Raw genomic sequence first — 12,590 nt, forward strand, 5'->3', positions numbered from 1 at the left:
CCTCTCCTTCTCGTATTGTGGCTTGATCTATCCATTCCTGGGCTTTGTCTTTTAGCAACCGTTCATTCAGTGCTATTGGGCTGTGCTTCTGGGCCGCAACCACCTGGGCTTGCTGAGAGCCCGTATTATTGATCATGAGACTTTTTTTTTTTTAAAAGTTAGGCATAATTGTTATACTTAGACACTCCATGTGTATTTGATTTTGTCACAAAGTCATAGTTGTATTTGATTTACTCCATGGAGCTTTAGCGAGAAAAAAAAAAGTAATTTGTAAAGTCTCTATTTGTTATAATGTTTGTCAATAAATATTATCTCTTATGCTTTCAACAGAATGGAGGAAGATGAAATAATACGGAAGAATGGCATTGAGCATGAGCTTGTCAATTTGAGGAAGGAAATGAATGAAATAGTGTGCAAGAATCACACTGAGCATGAGCATCGCAATTTGAAGAAGGAAGTAAATGAAATAGCGTGGAAGAAACGTATTGAGCACGAGATTGACAATTTGAAGAAAGAAATGAATGCAATAAGAAAGTGTATGACAACAAAATGGAAAGTAGACTCTGAAATAAAACTAGAGCAAGATCTTGAAGATAAAAAATTAAAGCACAAAGTTTGTTTTAGGTATGACGAAGACTTACATGTAACAGAGAAAAATAATTCATCCACAAAATATAATGTGGCTTACAGAAGTACTTCCAAAGGAAATACAATTTTGTTGGAAGAATCTAAGTTGAAAAACACACTAAGGATTAAGGACAGGGAGATGTTGGAATATATGTATATATATTCAAATTGCAATGAACAGTAAGTGTTAAAACTTTTTTATTGTTATTAATTTTACTTTCTCATATATGTCTTAATTTACATATCTTTTATATATAGGTAAATGATTGTAAAGAGTGATGTCATTCATCTTACGATCTTATTTTCCTTAGCTTGGTCGCGGGAAAGAAGTAGAAATAACGGTAACTATGGTGTCTATTGTTCAGGTCAAAATTCTCCACATGAATCTTCTGTGCTTGTGAACTTCAGATCACTGGATTGTTGATGTTGGTTACTGTTAGTTTACGCATTCCATTGGCTTAACCAATGGCATAAATGCATTCTTCCATGGAATGAGTAGAAAAAACATAATGAGTGTACATGCAAAAGACAATCTGATGCTTAAGTCAGCACAATGTTCCTTCTCTCAATCCTCAATCCTAACGAACTTTAACTAGTTTAAAGCTCGGCGGTCCCAAATATGCTCCCCCGTCTGCTATTTATAGAAAAATAATAAAGAGTAAAGTTAGGAGCACTTATCTTTATTGGTCCACATGTTCAATTTCGCTTACTCTTTTTTTCATCTCTTTTTCTTCTCCATTCTTTGAGCTCGAGTGCTCACCAATTTTTGTTCATATGAGTTCAAAGCTTATCTGTCCGTTTCTGTGCGTAGGCTCAAAACTCAACAATCTACTCAATCCCTTGAGTCCATAGCTCATCAGTCTGTTCAATCATTTGAGCTCAGAGATCATCAATCTAGTCAATCATTTGAGCTCAGAGCTCATCATTCTATTCAATCATCTGAGCTCATAGCTCATCAATCTATTCAATCATTTGAGCTCAGAGCTCATTAATCTATTCATTCATCTAAGCTCAGAGCTCATTAATCTGCTCAATCATTTGAGCTCATCAATCTATTCAATCATTTGAGCTCCACTACAACAAAATGAGAGTTTTATGACTCTATTTGGGAGACATTAAAAGTCTACCATGTCTCCCATAAGGGGAGACGTTATAGGCAGAGTCATTGTAGGTGTATATTTAATGTCTCTCATATGGAGTTGTGGGAGACTTTTCATGTCTCCACATGGAAGACGTTATAGGATGTAATAACATTGAAAGGCTTTAATGTCTCTCATAGGGAGACGTGATTCCCATAGGGAGACGTGAGATGTCTACCACGTCTCCCTAAGGGAGAGGTTATAGGTGTTCTGTTTTTTTAATTTTTAAATAATATATTCGTATTATTAATAAATGTAATGCTCCAATTTCTTGGAACGTTACTTCAATAATACCATAATTAATTTCGAAATAAAAATACTCTTTTATTTATAGAAAATTCATCGTAAGTACAAATCAAATGTTTAAAAGAATGAAACTCTGGAGTTTCGTAGTTATCATAAATAAAGTAAAATAAACAACTTTCAATCCATTCAATAAAACTAAAACATTATTCTAGAAATACTTAATAAATTCTCAATGTAGGCCTGACCCTCTATGGTCGTTAAATCTTCGACATGTACGCCATCCGCCAAAGCTCTCCAACTTATTGCATAGTAATATATTTGCCTTTACCTGCAGCACAGAATACCCATGAGCAAGCCCAGCTAGAAGAGTTGTGTAGGACACAACCCCATAACCTTAACCAGGAGCTCAGATCAATAACCATAAAGATAATTATAACATAAATCATGAAATATCGTAGCCTAAGTTGAATTGGACAAGTGTCGTATAACGTAAGCATGTAATTTCAACATATCATAAGCATGCAGCTTCGTAACGTAAACATGCATTTTAAAATGTAAGCATGTCACGCAATTATCACATATACACATAAAACACATATACCACAATTACATGTACGCTAATACGCATAATCATACATTATCATATTCACACATTAACATAAACATAAACATATCATATCAAACAGTTGCTACCGTAAAGTACATCAAGCGTACACCTTGTGTGCAGGTGTCCACTCTTCTTACCTCAAAAGCAGTAGCGATCCACACACCCTAACGCGTCTCTTCAATTATCCTTGGTGAGCCTAACAATAACATATCACAACAAAGTTTTAAGAACCTCAACTTAACAAAACCATAACAAAACCCACTAATATTATTTTTAAGATTAATTCATCCCCATATTATTCTTAAGAATGTCTTAAAACTCCACTGCGTAAAGTTCCAAAAATTACAAACTTATATCTAAAAGGTACATAAAAATCCTCAAAAATCATATTTCTAGGCAACTGGCACGGTCGCGCTCACAGAGCGCCAGGCCAAACTAGTCAGGTAGCGCAGCTGCGCCAGGGCTAGGCACGGTTGCGCTAGGTCTCTAATTTCAGAGATCACATTTGTGATTTCTAAACCTGAAAATCAAACCAAATCATAAAATCTGACCTTAAACCACTACCAAATCAATCCTAACATGTTTCTAGTCTCAATAACTTGTAAAGATTCAACTCTAAGCATGCAAACAACCTATAGTTTCTATCTAACACAAATAATAACCCAGTTTACTTCAAACCTAAATATGACAAAACTTTAAGTAGTAAAGGTTTGAATACTTACAAATCAAAATCCAGCCACAAAAACTTAAATCCTTGCCGTCTATGAGATTCCCTAGCCCTTCAATAACCCAGAATGATGATCTCTTCCAAAACCTCAAGCTTCAAGACAGATCAAGAACGAGAGATTGTTCTTGGTCTGTTTCCCCTTTCATCTATCGCAAAACCAAAGTTTGAAAAAGTTTACGACATCTAAACCTATTCTTTTATTAATTAATTATTTAATTTGACTTAAATCGTGTAAAAACAAATTACACTACTATCCCCAACCTCTAACTTATCCTTAATATTTACTTAAGCCCTTTGTAGTAATTTCCATTCAAAACTAATAGTTTTAACTTCTCATAATTACACTTTCTATCATAAAACCCATAATTCTACTTTAACCCCCCATAAATCAATTTCAATCACACTTTGGCCCCTAATACTTGAAGAAACTAATGTATTTGGATTGCATGACTGAACACATAAAATAAACATACATCATAATTCATATAATTAAACACATAATATCATACAATTTACCATAATACCCTTACTAGTCGAAGCGGATATTACAACTATCCACTCCTAAAAAGAAATTTTGTTCTCGAAATTTATCTGAACAACTCTGGGTATTGCTCTTTCATATCGTTTCCAAATCCCACGTTGCATATTCAGTAGAGGCGTTTTTCCAAAGGACCTTAACTAACCCGATTGTCTTATTCCGTAATTCTTTTTCCTTCTTATCAAGGATCTTTATCGCCTTCTTTTCATATGATAGGTCTGGATGCATATCCAACGCCTCATAAGAATGTGAGACGGTTCTGAAACATACTTGCATAACATGGATACGTGAAAAACGTTGTGCACTCCCGAAAAACCTGGAGGCATAGCTAACCTATAAGCTACTTCCCAAATTCTCCATAAAATCTCAAATGTTCCAAAAAATCGAGGACTTAACTTTCCTTTCATTTCTTTCCAAATATCTTAACTCCTTTCATACGTGAAACACAAAGGAATACATGATTTCCCACTTGAAACTCAACGTGCTTACACTTAGGATCAGCATAGCTCTTTTGTCGATCCTGTGAGGCGATCATGCGCACTCTTATCTTGGCAATAACTTCTTTCGTTTATTGTAATGCCTCTGGGCCTAAATACTTACTTTCACCCGTCTCATCCCAATGAATCGACGACCTACATCTCCTTCCGTAGAGCATCTCGTTTGGTGCTACTCCAATAGTCGACTGATAACTATTATTATACAAGAACTCTATCAATGGAAGGTACTTGCTCCATGATCAACTGAAATCCAACACGCACGCTCTAAGCATGTCTTCCATAATCTGTATTGTTCTCTCTGTCTGCCCATCTGTCTAGGGGTGGAACGCTGTGATAAATTTTAACTTAGTACCCATCACTTTCTGTAATCCTTCCCATAACTTACATGTGACTTTCATGTCTCTATTCGAAATAATTGACTTTGGTACTCCATGGATTCTCACAATTTCTTTCACATAAAACTCTGCATAATGTTCCATTGTGAACACTATTCTGACAAGTATAAAGTGTGTCGATCTCTTAAATCTATCAATGATCACCCAAACTAAATCATGTTGATTTGTGGTCTTAGGTAACCCCACCACAAAGTCCATAGCAATCTCTTCCCACTTCCGTTCTGGAATGTTTAACGGTTGTAACAAACCAGACGTTCTTTGGTGCTCCGCTTTAACTTGCTGGCCCGTGAGGCACTTGTGACATACTCCACTATGTCCTTCTTCATTCCAAGCCACCAATATAACATCGTCAAGTATTGATACATCTTCGTAGTCCCTGGGTGTAAAGAATAAGAAGTAGAATGCGCCTCATCAAGAATCTCCTTCTTAATTTCTAAATCAGCTGGCACACATATTCATTCCTTATATCTCACTATTCCACAGTTTTTCAAGAGTAAAATCTTTGCTACTTCCATCTTGGTTTCCTTGTTTATACTTTTGTATTTGCGGATTCTTATCCTGTCCTTCTGTAATTTTGTCTAACAAAGTTGAATGTAGAGTCAAGTTTGACAATCCCTCTACGATCAACTCTATACCTGCTCGTTCTACTTCTTCAATCAACTTGGCAGATATATTTATTATAGCCATTACTTGCCCTTTGCTTCTATGACTTAGGGTGTCGGCTACCACATTCGCCTTCCCAGGATGATACAATATTTCACAGTCATAGTCCTTGACTAATTCTAACCACCGTCGTTGCCTTGTATTTAACTCATTTAGAGTAAAGAAGTATTTCAGGCTCTTATGATTCGTATAAATTTCACATCTCTCCCCATAAAGATAGTGTCACCATATCCTCAGTGCGAACACTACTACTGCCAATTCCAAATCGTGTGTCAGTAGCGTTGTTCATACTCTTTTAGCCGCTTAGATGCATATGCTATCACCTTCTTCGCTTGCATTAATACACACCCTAGTCCCTGCTTCGACGCATCACAATATACCACAAATTTCTCATTATTTGTATGTAGATTTAATACAGGTGTCGTGATAAGCCTATTCTTCAATTCCTGAAAGCTCTGCTCATAGTCCTTAGTCCATACAAATTTGATGCCCTTTCTGGTCAGTTCTAACAATGGCGTAGCAATCTTTGAAAACTCTTCTACGAACTTCCGGTAATACCCTGCCAACCCAAGAAAACTTCTTACCTCCGAAGCATTCTTTGGTTGTGGCCAATCTTTTACGGCTTCAATCTTTACTGGGTCCACCTTAATACCATCCTACTAACAATGTGTCCTAAGAACGCCACTTGAGTTAGCCAAAATTCACACTTCTTGAATTTTGCGTATGATTGATGCTCCCTCAACCTTTGCAGTGTCAACCTTAGATGTTCTTCGTGTTCCTCTTCAGTTCGCGAATAAATTAGAATATCATCTATAAATACTATCACAAACTTATCCAAGTAGTCCTTGAAGACTCTGTTCATTAGGTCCATAAATATCGTAGGGGCATTGGTAAGTCCAAAAGACATCACTAAAAATTCATAATGGTCATACCTAGTACGGAATGTTGTCTTAGGAATAATGGTCATACCTAGTACAGAATGCTGTCTTAGGAATGTCCCCTTCCTTCACCCTTAACTGGTGGTATCTCAACCTCAGGTCTATCTTTGAGAACACTTTCTTCATTCAAGTTGATCAAAAAGATCCTCTATCCTTGGCAAAGGGTATTTGTTCTTGATGATGACCTTGTTATGTTTCGTATAATCAATTCACATCCGCATTGACCCATCCTTCTTCTTTACGAATAATTCTGGTGCTCCCCATGGTTAGTAACTTGGCCTAGTGAAACCTAGGTCAAGTAGTTCCTGCAGCTGAACCTTTAACTCCTTCAATTCAGTGGGCGCCATTCTATATGGTGCTTTCGAGATTGGCGTTGTTTCTGATGCTAGCTCAATTGTGAACTCAATTTCTGGTTATGGTGGCAATCCTGGTAAATCTTCCGGAAATACATCCAAGTAATCACGAAGTATCCTTGTGTCTTTCGTTCTCTATGTTCCCATTTCTGTTGTGTTAATCACACTAGCCAAGAATCCCATGCACCCATGATGTAACATCTTTCCAACTTCTAACACTGAAATGATTAGAATTCGTAGTCCTGTTGCTGTCCCCACGAACGCAAAAGGCTCTTCTCCGTCAGGCTTAAACACCGCCATTTTTTTCTTGCAATTGATGGTAGCGTTGTACTTCGTTAGCTAGTCCATTCCAAGGATTACGTCAAATTCAGTCTTATCCAACTCCATCAAGTTTACAAATAGCTCCCTACCATCTACCATCAAAGGAAATGCTCTAAACTACTTCCTAGATATTACCACCTCCCCGGTTAGTAACATGGTCCCAAACCCCTTGGCATGCATCTCATAAGTTCTATTAAATATATCCACTATTCTCTTATCAACAAATGAATGAGTGGCTCCAGAATCAATTAAAACATGACAATCAATCACAGCGATAAAAATTTGACCTGAAACAACAGCAGTGCTTTCTTCTACCTGAGGCTTGGTGAAAGTGAACACACGTGCTAGAACCAAATTGTCGTTGGTCTTATGCTTCTCTTTGACCCATTCTTGACTCTTTTGTGGGAAATTCATCTTAATGTTTCCTTCCTTACCACAACCATAACACGTATTTTCCCGACATTCACCTTGGTGGCGCTTCTTACACTTTTCGCACTCTGGGTACCGTACCCATTCCTTGCTACCAATGCGATTATTTCCTTTATTATCTCTGACCCTCTTATCCTGGCTTGACTACCCTGCCTGGTCATTTCCCTTCCTTTTCTTATCATTAGAGTTATGACCTTGGGAGGCATTCTTTCTTGCCTCTCTTTTAGCAGCACCTTCCTTCCAGATTCTCTCTTCTATTCTCTCAGCAGTGAGGGCCATTTCCAAAACCTGGGCATATGTAATGTCACCTCATACTGATACAATCTCCACATCTCTAGCTATCATAGGCTTTAAGCCTCGAACAAACCGATCTACTCTGGTTGCATTGGTTGGCACTAAATCTGTCGTGAACTTGGCAATTCATTCAAACTTTAGTGCATATTCTGTCACTGTCATATTCCGCTGGGTCAAGGTAGCAAACTCATCCACCTTTGACGCCCATACTGCAGCATTGTAGTACTTGTCATTAAATGCTTGCTGAAATTCTGGCCAAGTCATTCCGATAACATCTCTTGCCTGAGAGATCACTTTCCACCAGATTCTTGCATCGTCCCTCAACATGTGAGTTGCACAGGCTAACCTGTCATTTCCTTCAACTCGCATGATGTCCAGAATTGACCCCATCATGCTCATCCATTCCTATGCCTTCCATGGATCAACACTCCCCTCAAACACTGGAGAATGTTGCTTCCTGAACCTTTCATACAATGGCTCCAGGTGATTGCCAGCTTCAGGAATAGCTACAATTGATGTTATAGGCTATTGAACATCTCTGATTAATGGTGCTGGCTAAGCTTGTTGCTGCCTCAGCTGCCTCAGTTCCCCTACTTCCTCAGCTTGTTTCCTCATGTCTTCTTGCATGACCATAAACTGTCTCCAACCTTTGGTAGGCAGTATGAGGATCTTCCTCATGCATACTCCCCCCATCAGCTGGTGGAGGGTTGCCATTATGGTTAGCTCACGTATTGGGCCTCACAACAGGTTGGTCATCAAGGTTGCGATTAATCCCAGGTTTCAATTCGTTCCTGAAACAAATAGTGTATCTTAGTGCAATACTTCCAAATCAGGAACAAAGACATACTTTTAAATCCATCAAACAACTAATCTATATTTATTCATAAAGCCAAAAATATCTTGATACATCCATCATTCACAAAAGTTCACAAACCAAGAATAAGAATAAATCAACTAAAACCAATTTGTATACAATGAAACGTATACAACAACATTCTATGCACAGGAAAAGAACTTTTGAGCTTATCCAATAGCTCTCCAAAAATTCCTTGATCATATGGTTTGTTGGACATTACGAACCCTTGTTGTCTTACGTTAGGCCTTAAGTGTACACTTGTACTTAGCACCTTCCAGAGCTCTTCTTATACGTGCTTCCACACCGCCTAGAGTTCTTCCTGCATACTTATTGAGGAAATCGTATCTCTAAATACTTCGTACTTCTTTATATATCTTAACATTCCTCCTTCCCAGACCACGTCTTGAATGCTCTGGTTGACCGTCACACAATGGTCCACTGACTTTTCGATACTCCATTTTACAAAACATTGCATCCTTATTCTTTGTACCTTTCTTATCCTTCTTTCTAGCTTCCTTCGTTGAGTCTTGTTCAAAGGACCCTTAGGGACTCTAAGCACACAAACCATTCTAGCTACTCTATACATGCAGATAAGGCACTAAAACATGTAAGGCAAATAGTCACATAACCAAAACAAACTTAAATAAATCTTACAATGCAATAAGTTGAGTTTGTCTTCAGTGGCGAGAGTACATGTCAGGATAGTCTACAGGAAACAAAACCATTTCCCTGATACCAATTGTATCACCCTAATTTCTTGGAACATTACTGGACTAATACTGTGATGTTCTGAATTTGCCATTAACGTTCAGTGCCTTGATTATTGTGCCTGGAGGGCATAATCAAAATTATAGGTGGGATTAGTGGAACATATGTGTGATTATGTGGTATAAATGATTTATATTGTAATGTGAATATGTAACGTCCTCCTAATCCAGGACTGTTACATAGTGTACTTTAAATTGTGTCAGACTTGTTAATCAAGTCATTTGGCTTAAAATGTGTTACTATGGTTAATGTCAAGGGTTAGGGTTAAACATTTTGGTCAAAGGAACCATTGAATTTATTTAAAAAAAATTCATACAATAATGGGATCCCAAAATATTACAACTAAACTTTTAAAAAGGTGTATATAAACATCAAAAATTACATCCAGTCGACCTAAGCGGCAAAAACAAGGCTACAACCCTAGTTTCTCTTAAATATCATCAACTGTGGTGGTCGAGCAACCGCATATGTACATGCCACCACTGAAGCTCTCCAACTCATGGCTGGTCAAGCTTTCCCTTCCCCTTACCTACACCACAAAGCACCTGTGAGCCAAGGCTCAGTAAGAAAACTCAACATGTGCATAAACAGAAATACAGATTTCCAGATGCTTATCTAGTATGTCCAGCAATAATAGCATACACATACAACCATTCAGTTACAAACAAATAGTCATTGGACCAATTTTGGGTCGTTGCCCTGAAAAATTGACCATAGAGCCAACGTCGGGGCCTATGCCCTAGCTATGTGACCATAGAGTCACCTGGGGCCCTCGCCCTTAGCTCTGAATAACTAGCCATAGAGCTAGCCCAACACCTTTGGTTTTCCAACGACCATAGGGTCGGCCAACGTAATAGTACGTTGTTGATTTAGGCCTAAGCCTTTCAACCAGCGCGCAACACACTTTTGTCGTCCTTGACTAATAAGTCAAGCGCTAATCCACGTATTCAAACTTCAATACAGAAACAGATATGAATAGGCATATCCCAACAAAACGAGCACACATGTATGTTAATCACATAACACCATCGAGTAATCATTCTCATAATGCTAATCATACCTATCTAACGGGACCTCATGCCCTAACAAAATATGAAATTAATTTTTTATAACAAACCCAAAAATATCATATTAATTTTATGATATTGATATTTTTAAATAACAAACATAAAAAATTGTTTTTTTAAAATAAGATATTTTTTATGTTTGTTATTTAAAAATTTGATATTTTCTACAAAGTTTAAAATTCAAATTTAAAAATAGGTTAACTAAGTAATTTTAAATCTCTTAATATATTAAAATATTATAATTAAGTTATCAGATATTAAAGATATTTTTTTAAATACTTGTTATTTTTTATATCTTTTATTCAAAAATATCAATATCTGATTATTCTATGGATTTTAATATTTAAATTATTTGAAAAAAAATTTACTAGATATTTTATGGATATTTGAATTTGTTTAACTGTATAAGATATTTTAATTTTGTTATAACTATTAATATTTTATTTTTTAAAAATAAATGGTTAAGATATTTTCTATAGTTGTAACAACACAAGATATTTTTTGAAAAATAGTTAATGATATTTGTTTTAAATTTTAAAATTTGTTAAATTTTAAAAATATCACGTTCAACAAACCGATTAACAAAATATTAATTTTTTTTTAATTTTTAATAAATGGGATTTAAATTAACTTTAGGTTAATTGTTGATAAATTCTAATTAAATTAAATTAATATTTTTTTCAAAATGACCTAAAATAAGTTGATTGTTGATAAATTTAATTTAAATTGACTTATTTATTTTTTTTGCAAAATTTAATTAATTCGAATTTTGGATAAATTCTATAAAATTAATTGTGGTAGTTTTGGACATGAAAGAAATTGTGTTATTTTTTGCATAAATTCATGGACTTGCTCATATAGTAACATGATTAAGACCATCCAATTATAACATGTCTGTCTACACTATATGTGATATTTTTGCAATTGGGCTTAGATGCATATAGTGGCCCATTTGTTTGCATAATATATGGTATTTTGCTAAATAAAACATTTATAAAATGATAGGTTTTATTTGCGCCCATTAGAAAATGTAAAGTCTAAATTCCTGTCTTGTGGGTGATTCCACTTGTGAAGACTCATTTGCTTTGTATGACTATTGTGGGTCTAATCTATTAATAACAATTAATAAAACAAATGTTTAAATTCTTGTCTTTTAGACCTTGTATGGAAGTTTGGGGGCCTAGTAGTGGGAATGACATACTGGACTCAATCCTCCTCCATACAAGCCCAATTGTTAAGGCTCATTTGCTAGAGTTGGACTTAATTGTATAGGTTCATTATAGTAGTTAAAACTAAATATTGATTAGCAACAAAATTAATTCTAATTTAATTGAATTTGTTTCAATGTGACACTTTAGAATTAATAAAAAAGTATAGGACTTTGGTTTTAAAAAAATTTGGAGAACCATAGTCATTAATTTTTTAAAACTAATAATAAAAAATACTATTTTTTAATTAAATAATGAGCTTATTTTAAGAATTATATTCGATCTCTAGCAATAGTTTATCAAGGTTGATAGCTTAATGAGGCATCGAGACGCTTTGATTCATCCCCCTACGGAAGGTGTTCATTAGCTATTTTGACAAGGTTAGACTTCGAAAGATAAATATTTATAGGTCAAATTCTAATAGACTCACCCCTACGATGACTGCGAGGACTAAATCTATGATTATCGAAACCGTGGGTTTAGCTCATAAAATAAGAAATTTTGTTTTCTTATTTTGATCGAATAGTAGGTTGTTAATAATTGTGTCCATTATAAAATGAGTTTACAACTCTATTTACCTAATGATATTTTTTTTACTCTCGCCAACCGGAACAATAATATCATAGATTAGTTAAACACCTAAAGAAATAGAAATATGATTTTTTTTTTTGGTATTTTTTCCGTATCTTACATATTTTGTGGTATATGTTGTGCTCTTTCTTGAAATTTGAGTGAATAGAAGTTTTATTGAGCAAATGTGATTTATTTCTATTTTATTGATAATATGTAATATTATTATGGTTGTGTCTACTCCCATCCTTTCTCAACTTTCTATGGAGAAACTCACTGGAGAAAACTTCCTTAAGTGGAAGCAAAACATCAACATAGTGTTGATTGGTGACAACTCCAAGTTCTTG

This window comes from Humulus lupulus, chromosome 4, assembly GCF_963169125.1.
Source record: "Humulus lupulus chromosome 4, drHumLupu1.1, whole genome shotgun sequence".
NCBI lineage: Eukaryota > Viridiplantae > Streptophyta > Magnoliopsida > Rosales > Cannabaceae > Humulus > Humulus lupulus.